Genomic DNA, 15,332 nt, shown 5'->3' with positions numbered 1-15,332 from the left:
ATGTCAACAACAACAACCAAACATTCAAAAACAAAGGTTGCAACACACACCAATCCAAGTTTCAAACATGTCAGAGCAATTGAAACAAGTCCAATATCAAAACATGACATCAAATCAAAAACAAGTTCATATTCCAGGTCCAATCATGTCAAAACCTCGAAAGAAAGGTGGCTTTATTGCAATGCTCTTAAGGAAACTACCAAGTGAGTTCTTTGAGGAAGATCAAGATAATACAATTGTGTCTAGCAATGCCTCATCCCCCCATAAACAAATTGACTCTCCAGTGGCATCTATCCCTACATCTTTAGAAGTTTCACAAGAATCTTCCATGTTTTCCTCATCAAACAATACACCCAAGGATGAAATTACCCAAGGGCTATCCATAATTGATTGCCAAGATAATCCAATTCATGATGCACATCCTTGTCATGTTTCAGAAATACAAGACCCAATGCCACCATGCACTTTATTGCCATTACCTGTTTTAGAGGACCCCATTCGAAGTCCCTCTTCCTCATGTTCAAGCATTGATTCCTTGCTAGAATCCATCACAAAGGTTCAAAGTGCATTTCTTTCATCCCAAAACATTGATTCCTTGTCAGAATCCCCCATGCATATCCAAAGTCCAACCCCATGTCAAGAGGATAATTTAGAGCATAAAGAAATGCATGTTAAAACAGATCAAGATCAAGATCTTGAAACCTTATCATCCCATCCAATTGTTGACCAGGACCCCATGTTCCCAGACACTCACGATGATTCCCCTATTCTTGTCCATCCTATCCAAAGTCCTATTGACACTCCATTCCCCGGGCAAGATCAAGATATCCCAGTTCATCCAATCCCAAATGATCCCCTTCCATTTCATGAAAAAAATGTCCTTTCAAATCCCATTGTATTCAAGATATCCTTTCCATCCTTTCTGATGATCCCATTGAAAGTCAAGAGCAAAGCACCTTTAAAGAGGAATCCAATGATCTTCCTCCTTGTCAAGATCAAAGTATCCTTCCAAATTCATTTCCAACACAAGACCCTATCATTCCTTCAGATCCTCCACAAGATCCACTTGTTCCTCCATCTCCTTGTCCTAATGCTCCATATACACTCCAAGATCGCATTCCATCTCTTGAAGAGCCTGTCATTGAACCATGTCCACTACACAATTCTAGTCCCCCTCATGATTCTAATATGTCAGTGCAAGATGTTCATGAACCCTCGACATGCATAATGGGTTTTTCCACTTTGGTGCAATCCAATCCACTTCAAGATCTCATTATTTCTCTCATATCATATCCACCTCATAATGGACTCGCGTCTTCTTCCCAAAGAAAAGAGTATCCTACAAGTCAAGATATTCATAAAGGCAAAGGAGTAGATCTTCATAAGCAAGAATCCCTTTATTTTAAAGAAAATATCAAGGGTCATGGCCTCAGTGAAATTCCTCAAGACGTTGGTATCCCTCCTTCAAAATCAAAACATATCCCTTCCCCATCATACCTTCCATCCATCTTAGGTCCTTATATCCCTTCATCCTCTATGCAAGGTCAGCAAAGGCACACATCCTTGAGTAAATTTCATCCATCCAAAAGAACTCCATTTCATTCATATCCATCCATGCATTCCTTTCCTCCTCCAAGCAATTTGGATGCCAAGTATAAAAGTCATAAGTCTAAAATTCCACATGTATTCAAGGATCAACATGTCCAATATAATCGACATGTCAAAACAAAGAAAAATATGATCTATAAAGAAAAAGAAATATCCAAAAGGCCACAAAGGCCCACTGAGCAAAATAAAGCAAAGTCAAAATATATATGGGTTCCTAAATCCCTTGTGCAAGCAATGCACTCCAAGGAACCACAAAAGCATGAAAAATCAAAAACCATGTGGATCCCTAAGCGGCTCCTTGAAGCACAAAAGCCTAAAGAAACATCCAACTTGGCATCCAAAATTGCTATTTCTCCATCCAAACCTCTCAAATTTGTTCCTCCATCACCTTCTTCATCCATTTTGGGCCCTTATGTCCCAAAATCCCAAGCTATTGCTCCATCCAAATCTCACAATCTGAGATCCATTTTTCCTCCATCAGTCCATCACCCCTCAAGGTGTGTGCCAATGTCAATCTTGCCAACATTTCTATCCACTCAAGCCCAATGTTTCCAATACCCTATCCATTATCCAATGCATATTTTCCATCCTTCGATCCCTTTGATCTCATCCTTTGTATAAATCCTTGCCTTAGTTTCATCTTATTTTCCATGTCCTTATTCTACCAACGTCTTTGAGCATGCTTTTAAAGGTCATGGTCCATTTTTTTTTGAGGCTACTATCCAAACAATAATATGCTTGAGTCCTTCTTCCATCCCCTATCATGTGTCCATCTTCTATTGAAAAAGTCAAAAGAAAAAAAAATGAAAAAAAAAAAGAAGAAAAGAAAAAAATAAAGAAAAATAATTCGTCCACTGGTGAAAACCTGGCAAACAGGCACCTTGGGCAAGTACCATGATGAAAACCTGGCAAACAGGCGTCATGCGTAATTTATGAACTTCTTGCACACCACACTTGGGGGCAGATTTCCTCCTTCATTATCCTATTACCCTTCATTATCCTATCGAACCCCTGTCATTACTCCTCCATTATCCTATTGTCCCTCAGGTCCATTTCCTCTTTCCACCTTTGATCTTGACAAGGCTAATGATCTTCATGAGTATCACGCATCTTGTTTGCAGCTTTTAGTCTATCATAGCTTTTGGTCTTTATCCATTTGCTTATTACAACCTTTCATCCATATTCCCTAGCTTATTGTAACTTTCTGCCTCTATCCCATAGCCTACCTCGACCTTCAGTCCATGTCCCTTATCCATTCTTGGTCTTGCTTATCCTATCCATATCTTATCACTATCCATACACCCTTTTTCATTCCTTGATCTTGATCTAACTTAAGGACGCAAAATTTAAACATGGTTTCAAAAACCTCTTGACATGTCCATCATGCCATGTCCCTGCTTTACATTGTCATATCTAGTCTTTTGTCCCATCACGCAATAGCCCTTGGAAATTGCATCCGTATTGTCTCCATAATAAAAGGCCTTTGTCTTCCCTCTATCCACCATCATTTCAGTAAGCCTATTTATTCACCTGTCATATTCCTTGCCTTGCTAGACACTGGGGGCAAAATCATAAAAATCAAATAATGTCCTGAAAAAATATCATAAAAATTGCAAAATGTCCTGAAAAAAATCTCATAAAAATTGCAAAATGTCCTGAAAAAAATCTCATAAAAATTGAAAAATGTCTTGAAATAATTCAAAAAAACATTTAAAAATGTCCTGAAAAAATCTTCCAAAAACATTTAATAATGTCCTGAAAAAAATCATAAAAAATTCAAAATGTCTTGAAATAATCCAAAAAAATCAAATAAAGTCCTGAAAAAATGAACAAAAAATTTCAAAACATTAAAATCCAAAAACACGCATTCTGCAATAAGTAACCCCTCTGTGCATAGACAGCTCACTGAGTATACATCCAACAACTTGCAATCACACACTGTGCTTTAATGAAATCATGCGTCAACAGGTGAACTCTTTCAATCAAACCAAACATTCAAACTGATCAAAAAGTGTCATATCAATCAACCTCAAAATCATTTGTCCTTGTCTCTACTATCATGGGTCTTATACAGGGTGTGGTATACTCGAAACCAGACTGTGTCCTGTCTTAGATGGGGTACCGCATGTCCTGAAACCAGACAGCATGATCGTCCTATCAGCGCTTTCAACTTTTGACAATGAAGATCAAGATGTTTGTTTGATTTGTTGGAATTTGGGCATCTTATCTTTTTATTGATTTATCTTCAATCATGTTCCTATGTTGCTCGATGATGTCACTGAGTGATTTAGAGTGACCGGGATGGTTCATGGTCCTTTTCTTTTGGTTGTGATTGTTGTTTGTCTGCGATGTGTCTGTCTTTTGCAAAAAAGGGTTGCATTTCAGCTCTGGCCTTCAATGCCATGATGCTACGCATCCATTTTGCCATATCAAATAAAGGTTCTCACCTACTTCTATGCATTGGTGAAAGCAAGTATTTCTTCATATCTAACTGTCCTCTGTCTAATTTCTTCTTACTAACATTTCTTCCGTCAGTCTTGGCAGTCTGTTTGATCCTATCATGTTCTATCATTCTTATCTATCAATTGGCCTCTTTTCTGGATGTTTCCAGTCAATTCCTCGAGGGGGCATGCATATGTCATTGTCATTGTCTGGGGCATTTTCATTATTGTTCTTTGAAACAACGCTTAAAATCGCATTGTCTCAAAGAGGGGCAAAATGTAGACATCTAAAAATGGTCAACGCTTGCGGGATCATACTTTAACATTTGCGCATTGCCTCATTTTAGGTTTCTGCGTAGCATTAACATTTCTCCTATGTCACGCACTTGGTCTTTATCATTTGCGAGCATCGAGTCTTTCTTCTGCTTTCTTCATTTGTCTCGCTTTCGAATTTGGTCTTGTCGATAACAATCTTTAATCATGATTTTGGTCGATCTTGTCAATCTCTTATCAACTTGTCAATCTTGTCATATTGCAATCGATTCGTCATCGATCCTTGTCCTTTTCAATCATGTCAATTTGGTCAATTTGTTATTGATTTTTGTCAACCAATCTCAATCAAATCATTTATCACATTGGTCATTTATCAATTCAAAATCATGATTAAATCGAATCGACATTAATTATCCTTCATCAAGACCTAATTGTCATCCTTGCATTTCTAATTCATCTTCCAAGGTTTTGTGATTTAATCATTTAACCTTGTGTGTCATTTCTTCCTTTAGGATTAAATAATTCATTTATTTATCCTAAGTCTTCTCGTTACAATTAAATGTTCATTTAATTGGCTAATTATTCCTCTTTGTGAATTAATTAATAAATGACAAATTATTAATTAATTTACCTAATTTCTAATTTTCATCAATTTCCTAATTTCTAATTTCTTAATTCCTCTTTTTCTAATTTTTCTAATTTCTTAATTCTTAATTTCAAATTCCTCCTATTTCTCTCCTAAATTCATGGGAATGACATAGAAATTTGTCATAATTTGTCATAATTGACAATCAATCAATTCTTGACATAGAAATTTGTCATAAATTGTCATAAATTCTTGACATAGAAATTGTCATAAATTGTCATAAACCCTTGCATAGCAATTTGTCATAAACATGTCATAATTTTGCTATTCTTGATTTGAATTTCCATTCGAATCACTATCATGCTAATCTTGTCATTTATCCAATTTATCTATAAATTGGATTATCTTCATCAATCAAGGCTAATAATTGATAATCAGACTATCGAATTTATGCTTCTAGTACTCTTGATCAATACTCAATGTCAATCTTGCTTTCAATTGTGTATGTGCACTTGTAGGTGAGATCCACAACCAAACCATTTGAAGAGGAAAGAAGAACAATGGAGCCGCATGAAGGGAACATCTAGTTTGCATAATCTTTTTACATGTTTTGTCTTCATGTCTCTATTGAGTGTGCTTAGGATAGATTGTTGCAATGAATGCTTTTGTGATTGAGCTAATGATTAATATTTTTATATTGTTTTTGATGATTTCCTATTTCCTAACGTACAGCACTGATTAGCCATATGTCCAAATTTTCGACAAGCATAGCATTTTACATTCATTATGCAATCTTCTGTCTTATGACCAATTTTATTGCATTTAGAATATTTACTGGGAGCATAATCAGGGTTCTGATTTGCTCTGTTTCTACATCGCCTAGCCATGTGACCAAATCTATTGCAAACAAAAAATCTACCATTGAATTTATAAGCGTTGAATTGTCTTACTGGTGCCTTATGGTTTTGATCATCATTAGCAGTACCAGAACTCTATCCTTGCTCAAATCCAAGTCCACTGGAATCTCCAATCTGCCTCTATCTCTTCAATAACTCATCAAGTTGTGCTAAGTTGATCTTGAATTTTTCTTTCTACTCACTTGCAGCAATTAAATCTTCTCTTAGTATCATCATTTGTCTCTCAAGCTCTTACTTATTGCTCTGGGATTGTACCAAGTCAGTTCTCAATATATCATTTTCATGAACCAACCTACCACATTCTTCAAATTTGTTCTTTAGGGATAATAGGACCTAAATTATTGTTACTACTTATCAAGTTGCCATTAGTTTTATATCCAAAATCATTCTATATACTCTAGTCGGTTACTACTACTGAAACATTCAGTCGGTATGCACAGAACAATCGGTTAAAGAAGAAAGTATTCACAGAGCCCAGTATACACCGAGTTGTCTACCGAGTATAATTCCTTGTCTACCAAGCAGCAAAGATGATACATCAAGTTGATATACACCGAGTGAAATGTGTTACCAGATTCATTGAACCTGGACATACATATGGAAACGCGTTACAAGATCAAGGAACATAGAACCGTTATCACATTGGAAATTGCACTTAAAAATTGTGTATGATTTCGAGGTCATTTAACCAATGAAATATTTTGTATGGTTATTCATTCGATAAATCATGTTTGTAAGATCAAAGCAATGAACTTGACCACCAACATAAGAGATCTATTTATACAGCATGGATTAAGGATAAAAGTGTGACACAGAGAGATATAGAGGTGTATGAAGCAAGACATGTAAAAGCACTGAGTGTTATGACTGTTACAAAGACACAGAGATCATCGAGAAGCATTTCAAAGAATAGTCAAAGAACAGAGTAAACAGAAGGGTTTACCGAGTTACTTTATGGGTTACCGAGGTATGCTATAAGCAAGGTAATCTTATTTGAGCACATAAGAATCTACTATAACATTTCAGATGTAAAGCTATAGATATTTGTAATGATTTTATTGTAATATTTTGAAGTTGTAAGAGAAACCTTTAACAGGGTAAAAGACTCTAACTAAGTCTATAAATTGTAAAGCCTCTAACCAGGTGCAGCATTTAGATTAAGTGTTGTAAAATCCTTTAGCAAGGTAGATCTAATAGATCTTGATACTCCTAACAGGGTAAGCTATCAAAAATAGCTAAACATGTAGCTCTAACTGAGCACTCTTTATTATTGCAGTAGTGAATTTGTGGGTGCCATCCCCACCGCAATTTTTCTCTCTAACCAAGAGTTTCTGCGTAACCAAAATATATGTGTTATGGAGTGAATCATGTATGATTGTTATTTATCTGTTTTAGCTTTATGTTATGTTACAACAGTTTTTGGTTTATGCATAACAGTAAAGATATTGTTGATAGAGAGATTTGAGGTACTGATTCACCCCTCCCCTCTCAGTACATTAGCTTTCCATATTGGGCCTAACAATTATGTCTTGCAAAATTTTGGTCGTTCTGGTTTTATTATGCCCTCTGTCAGATTTTTCAGGGTTTAGGGCTTTAGGGGTTGTGACCTTTTTGATTAAGTCTTGGTATAAAGGAAAATCTTTGGGCCTTTTTTATATTCTATCGTTACCTTTTTCTTACTTAAGGTCGAGGGTTGTTTTCCATTGGCAAGGCCATTCTATTCCCAAAGCGTTAAGTCGCGTTAGACCGGTCTATGAAATGACTTTCCTAAATCGCATGAAATTTTCCTATAGTCAGTCTCCTATTAAATATTTGTGCCCACGCTTATATTTTCCTAAGTCTGAAATTCCTAAATATTTCGGCAGGTTGTTAAAGACAGGATAGATCTGACGGTTCGCACTTCCCCGCATTCAAAAGTGCAAGGATGATAAAGACCACGGCATCATGAGATGATGCCACGTATGTCTGGCAGAAAAGGCTGAATCAAAGGTTTGACTTTTAAAAATGCTTGATGTTACCGGTTTCCAGTAGTTAAAACCTGAGTAACTATAAATGAATATTTTTGCACATGCTTATATCAAGCGGTAATGTTTTAATTGCGGTCTGAGAAGTGATCGGGAGTTAGCGGCCTTTGTCAAGTAACCAATTCAGTTAAGAGATAAATAGAGAACAAATCCAATGGTTTTCGTGGTCCTGCAATCAAAGATGCGAGGAAATTATGGACCTCGACATCACGAGATGATGCCACGTGTCCAAGGCGAGCCAGGAAAAGTCGGTGGTGGGGTCACTAAAGGTGGCGAAGCAAGGCAAGGAGTTGGATATGTCATGTCATGCCAGGGGTGGACCCGCTTGCCACTTTGGATTGTAATTGTCAGATTTAATGGTTTGGTCCATAGGATTTGCCAACTTGGAGGATGATCAATGGCCAGGTTTTAAACTTTTTCAAATGCAAGTTAGGAGTCGTTATTTTGCTCATGTGAGTAGTAATGGCAGATGAGACATTTGTGTTATTTTCCAAGAAGTAATTAAAGACTTAAAAAGTTGTTCTTCATTCGCAAAATATTTCATAGCAATCCAAAAGATTTTCCTGCTACTGAAGAAGGTTGAAACGACTCTTTGCAACACAAAATTGCCATCTCTCTGGTGAAAATCAAAACAGTAAGTTTATGTGAGCTTTTTCATATGTTCTTGAAACAAATTGATGTTATAAATTGTGTATGAAGTTGTAAGAGAAGAATTCAATTTGTTCTGGGGTTAGGAGCTAGACAAAGAAGAGTGAAATTTGTTTGAATTTTTGTTGTAATTTAAAATCTCGTATTAGCCCTAGTCTTTTCTTCCTCAATTTGAAGTTATAGTGTAAAACCCTAGTTGCAAAAGATGGCTCCTTCATGAAAACATTCAGGAAAAATGGATTATATGAAAAAATATATATATGATGATTTCTTGTGTCAATTGAAGCCCTCAATAAATGATAGGCAGCAGAGGCAGAGATTTGTGAGTGGAAAAACCCTAGGGGAAGGGTTAACCGATAAAGCATTCTGTTTGGTGAATGCTAATATACCTATCACTAGGCTAGAAATGTTCAAACTATGGTATGGACAAATGAATTTGCATTCCCCATTATCCACTCCCTAGCAGTATGATTTGGGTAAGTTGGTAGTGTCGGGTGTTTTCATGGACGTTCACCTACTCAAAGTTGTTGCAAACATATATGACCCTATTTCAAGGGTTATTAGGGGAAATGAAGGAGAAATTCTATTAACCATCAAAAGGGAAGAGTTCCAAGAGATTTGTGATCTTTATGAACCAACTCTGAGCCTGGTGCAGATAGATTTGAATGAGAAAAAGGCAGAGTATTACAATATGAGAGAATTCATTAGAAATAATTTCCTTCCAATGCATTTGGCCAGAGCAAGGAATACAACTTACCATATCGGCCCTAGCTCAGAGGATTTATTCCCAATTGGTGCTTTTGCTCCCTATTTTCAGGTTACTTTCTTCTCTCTGTGTCAAATATTGGGTTTTAATCCAATTACAGTGATGCCGCCTGATTTTATGTACATGGCTATGCAAATACAACATCCAGATTATACAGTGGTCTTCGAATTTTCCCCTTACCTTGAGGAAAAGATTCATGAGGGGTTACTGGACATTAAGAATCAAGTAGCTGGTGCTAAATTCTCCTGGTATTCTTTTCTCATGTATATGTCCCTTTTTAGGAATGCAGATTACTTTGAGGGTACCATGAACCTCAAATGGACAATTGATAACCAAGAGATACCAGTACAGCTCTGGAGCACAGATATCTCTTGGGTTAGATGAGAGGCCAACTTTATAAGATTTGATAATAGTTTTGCTTCTAGGTTGAGGCAAAAGTTGACAGTAAATCCGCCAAGGATTCCCAAGGAATTACATGATTTTGTAAGACCCAAGGAGAGGTTACCACTTGTCAGGATTGAACATAATTGGGGGGGTTTATCCCTTACTCTGTAAGTATTGTTATCAGAATCTACGGTTTCTCCGGATAGCCACATGTACTGCCCTTCAACGTTCCTCTGAGAATGGGTTTTGTTGAGGTGATGTGGCAAATAGGATGCATTCAAGATAAGGATTTAAAAGAAAAGGGAAAAGGAACAATTTTTTTGGATTACACTATCATCCCTTATTTTGTAATTCTGAAGGGAGGATATGAGCATTTTGATAAATTCTTTGCTCCATATCATTTGGGGGTGAATATAGCTAGACACAGTGATCCTGAGGGGTTCTATATTATTTTTAAAACAAGAATAAAAGGAAGTTTGTTTCCTCATGAGCATAACTTTCCTGAGGACTTAATCAGGAATGAATTTGATTCCATGACTCGAGAATGGAGAAAAGAGAAGTGGATAATCTTCAAAAAATTATGGGCTGCTATCCAAAAGATGGATCCAAAATATGACCCATTAAAGGATTTTTCCCCATTCTGTGCCAAGCTTGATTTTGTTATGAACAATTTCAATGAGTTAAAGATTATTTTAAAGGAGAAGATAGCCAAACATGAAGAATTTCATGGCTGACAACAATCAAGCTCACAAACTCCTTTGTCTCAGAGAGCAGGTGGTGTGGTAGGAAGGAGGCCTATTCAGGAATCTTCTCACAAAAGAGCAAGAGAAGAAATGAGTGATGAAGAGGATAGTAGAAATGACAGTGGAAGGTTAATAAGGAGAAAGGGTAAGAAGATGATGAGTGTAGAGCCTTACCCTAAAATACAAACTAAGCCTCTTCAAGGAATCAGGATCATTGATCTTGAAGATTCAAACAGAAGTCCTTCACCATCAGTTGTATTTTTTACACCTGTAAGGCATGATGAAGAACAAATGGAGGAAGATATGTTCATTGCAACAAGTACAGAAATGCAGTTTGGTGTCCCTGCCTTGCCTCCTAATTTGGAGTTGGATCTCACCCCTTTGGATATCAAGGGAAAAGCCTTCAAAGATGCGAGAAAGGAGGCATGAGATAAGTTCCTTGAAGATGATTCTTTTTTGAGGAGCCCAGAATTTCTGCAGCTAGTATGGAAGATGAAGGTTGAGGAGTACAAAAGAAGAATTAATTAGAAGAAGGCCCAAAGGCTAGATAGATCAGATAAACAGAACCAACAAGAAGTAGAGAATGAAATGAGGAAAGAATTTAAGGAAATCATTATTGATGAAGGCAAGAAGATTATAAGTCAGGTTGGAGTCTTGATCTTTCCAAAATGGGACATAGCAGATGCAATGGCATTTGATACAATTAGGAAGTCAAAGGGTCAGACTTTCAATTCAGAAGAAGAAGCAAGGTTAGCATTAAAAGGATCAGATTTTTTGGATGATTATGCAACCTTGGCAATCTGGGCACTAGAGTAAGGACCTAGGAAGCCTAAAATTACTGATTTAAATCCCAATTTGAGGGGAAGCCTAATTATAAAAATAGCATCTGACACATCAAGTGTAGAGGCTACAAAGTTAAATGTTGATGTTGCTAAATTGGCACATGAGAGTGCAAAAAGAAAAGCTTTACAGAAAGTGGAGCTGATAAGAAATTTTGACAAGCTTTTCAATGATTATAATGCATCTCAGAAAATGTGTGTGGAGTTGCAAATGAGAGTGCAACTCCTTGAGCAGGGAGAAATAAAGGTTTCCTATCTTGCACTTCCAGGGCCATCCAAGCCATCAACATCTAGGTTGCCACCTATGGTCCAGGGAGGAGAAGAAGTTCAACTTGATATAGGTGCTGGTATCCTGCGTATGTCATTAGTCCCCTATGGTGATGATGATGAGCCTGAAGCTACAAGGTCAACTGAACCAAATTAGTCTCATCTTTTAGAAAAGATTGTTGAATTAGAAAATAAGCTGAAAGAATCAAAAGATCAATCAGTCGAGTAGAAAAAGGATATAGTTAGCTTAGTGCTAACTCATTTGAATGAGAAAGTTGATAGCAGGTTAAATAGTGTCAATGACTTATATTCTTTGCTTTTCAATGCTATTCAAAAATTTAATGATGATACAGAAGTGGCAATTCCTCTGTTTACAAAATGGTTGCAAAGAGGAAATGAGCTTAGAATAATGTCCATGGCCTCTAAATTCCATGCCGAGAGACCACATGCACTCCAACCAACATATTTGTTGGTAAAATCAATGCATGAAGCCCAAATTTTTCCAGAGAATATAGAAAGAAAAGTAAGGGAATTGATGAAGAGTTTCAATGAATTGGAACAAACTCTTTTGCCAGATATTAAAGATAAAGAAGGGGCAGTCAAGCCTTTATAATTTTGGAAGGAAGAGGTAGAAAGAGTCATCAGTACCCAGGTAGAAATGATATGTGAAGGGCTAAATATGGATATGCTAGAGGATAGCATGGATAAAATAATTGCTATAGGATTATTTTTTGAAACTTTTGAAAGAGAGGCAAACCAAGTAGCCATTAAATATATTCCATACAGAGCAAAAGCTAATGAAGTCATGAGTTTTAATTGGCCATCCGATGAAGACTATAGTGTGTGGAGTAGTATGTATTTGAATGATGAATAAAGGTTTTAAACAGTTTGCATAACTATTTTTGTCTTCTAGTGGCAGATATTTTTGCAACTGTATAACAGAAATGATGGTAATTTTCATCATGAGTTTTGAAGAGGATGGCCGCATACTTTGATCCTGCATAAGCGAGTTCAAGGATGAATGTTTGTATAACAGAATGTAATTATGTGTAATCATTTTGAGATGACAGGTGTCTCCTCTAGCCTAAAGCTTGTTTGATCCCTTGTTTTTTATAAAAGGGAATTCAGGGCAATGAGACAGGGTTAGGATTTTTGGTCCCTTGAGTGTTCCGAATTTTTATTTCCAAATAGCAAATTCTAGGTGAAACAAAAAGTTGTAAAAGGTTATTTTACAGAGTAAAATAGAAAGAGTCTTGTGTCTATAATTTTGTAGGTTCTTGAAGGATTTATGTATGAATTGTATTCTTAAAGAGACAGCTTAATTATTCAATAGCTATATAATTCAAACCCACTTCTCTCCAGTGTATTGTTCTATCATGTTTTGAATGGATATTATCAAGGATTTTATCATTTGTTGCACTGTTGTGGTGTATGCATTTTTGGTTCGTGCTTTGGTCTAGCTAATTAAATGCTTGAATAAAATTGTTGAGTGGTAGGGATATTTGCAGGGATTTTGATCAAGGATTTTGATAAGTAGTTCTGGATTGGGATTGTGAATAAGATAAGATTCCAAAGCAATATTATCTTAGGTTATATGTTGTTAGATAAATTATATCAGAAATGCAGTATGAATTCATGTACCCAATGGAATAAGGCAATGATCATAGCTAAGTGAATGCCTTAGTGTTGATTATTTGTTTGGAATCGCCACTGGTTATCTATAACCCATTGAATATCAGAATATTTTCATTTACATGAATGTTGTCATATGTTTTAATCATCTCATGCTCCAAACTGGTTGAGGATCACTGAGGAATTTGCCATTCCTGAGCATTCTCCCTTTTTGTTGAGTTTTTGTATGAGATTGTCTACTTTTTTTCATGTATAATTTATGAGTGTGGCGTAGAAATCACAAATTGGCATGGGGATCACCCTCCCTAGTCTTGTAGAGCCTAAAGTGCAGAAGGATCTTGTATCCTTGTTATTGTTGGTCCAAGTTTGAAGAATATTGATAGTTGGAAGTGGCTTTCCATAGACATTTTAGAAGAAAACAACTTGGTCTTTGCCTTGTGTCAGTGTAAACCCGTTTTTGGGCGCCAACAAAAAATGACGACTCTGTTGGGGATATGAATGGTAAAGAGTCTCTGGTTAAAGAGGTTTTGTTTTAAAATACAGTAGAGGTTTTGTTTTAAAATACAGTAGAGGTTTTCATAGTATCTCTATGATTTGATGGTTGAGCTTGTGGTTCTGTGTTTTTGGTTCATGTTTTCCTGTGAAAAAGGTGCTCTATGTTTTTGTGAGAAAGATATTCCGATTTGTGAACAAGGTTCACACATTTCTTTCAAGGATTATCAAGCAGTGTATTATTTGATATCCCAAAGCAATTTGGGTGGCGACTCTGAGGTTTCTATGCCAGTGCATATATTTTTGAATAATTCTAACAAATCTTTGAAGGACTCTCCTACTATGAGTAAATCAAAGAACACCGGAGGTTACATGAGGCTGCATCCTAAAGAAAAGTTGGAAGAGCTTCACGGAGCTCCACAGAGACAAGGAACAAGGAGAAATGCAGATACAAGCATCATTCCCTCATCATGGAAGCCTCAGCACAAGAATGCAAGTAAGTCACAATTAAATCACGTTCCTAAGGTTCATGCATCATCTCCTAAAAGTTCTGAATCAGATAGTTTAGGATTTTTCAATTCTTTATTTGATACACCTGTTCAAGAAGAAATGCAACCACAAAGAAAATAATGTACTCAAGTTTAGTATTCAGAAAAGACAAGACGTTAGAGTAGAAGTAGAAGTCATCAAAGCGAAAATTCTATTGGTGTACCTCCTCCTCCAGGTCTCACAACAAATTTTTCTCATGGTTATGAGTCAGTACGAGAACAAGATAATGTGAACTTGATTGATTTAGATGATACTTTCAGATTTGAGATAACTTTACCAGATCCAGAAGAAGTTTTTGGAGACATAGATACATTGAGAAGAGATCTACAAGAACAGATAGATTTGAGAAGTAAAAGAGAAAAGGAAAAGGAATCTAAAGTTATTAGAGTCCTGATAGAGAGAGATGGTCTGATAAGACAATTAGCAACACTAAAAGCATTGGCTCAAGAAAATGGTAAGCCTAGTATTGAGGGCCCTGTTTTAAGAGAGATTTTAGATAAGAAATCTGAAAATGTCATAAAGGAAAAGGCTAAGAGTAATATGGATAACCAGAGGTTAGTAGATCTTAGTCAGCCAAATATTCAAATTCCTAAATTAGACCTGGATAAAGGAAAACAAAAGATATCTGGTGTTAAGATAGATGATAGAAAATCTTCGACTATCCCTGATCTAAGTTTAAAGTTATCCCAAATTGACATTGAGCTAGAAACAGCTAGAATAGAAAATGAAACACTTGCAAAAGAGTTGAAGAGAGTTGAAATGGAAGCCTCAAATGAAGAGATGAAAAGGAAAATTGATTTCCTCAAGTTGTCAACATTAAACAGTGTTTTTTTCATTGTTGGCCCATCCAAAACTCAGGTTGTTTCTTCTACAACACCAAATGTTATTGCGAGTGTTCCAGCCCAAAATGTCCAAGATACTTAGAACACTAGAATCCTAGTTATTGGGCAAAAAAGTCAAGCGACTACTCAAAATAGTAATCAACCCCAATTTTCTAAACATTTTAATACAGCTACAGGGGTTAGCACCAAAATAGATGCTATTACAGCTAATACCACAACAAATGTTGCAGGACAAGTTGCAGCAGGGTAATTTCAAAGAAGACCTATTCACCTAGAGAGATGTAGGCAATTACATTTTGATGGGATCCCAGGATATCCCAA

Source organism: Cryptomeria japonica, chromosome 8 (genome assembly GCF_030272615.1).
Source record: "Cryptomeria japonica chromosome 8, Sugi_1.0, whole genome shotgun sequence".
NCBI lineage: Eukaryota > Viridiplantae > Streptophyta > Pinopsida > Cupressales > Cupressaceae > Cryptomeria > Cryptomeria japonica.
The sequence above is the reverse complement of the archived record's forward strand: the minus strand, read 5'-3'. Positions refer to the sequence as shown.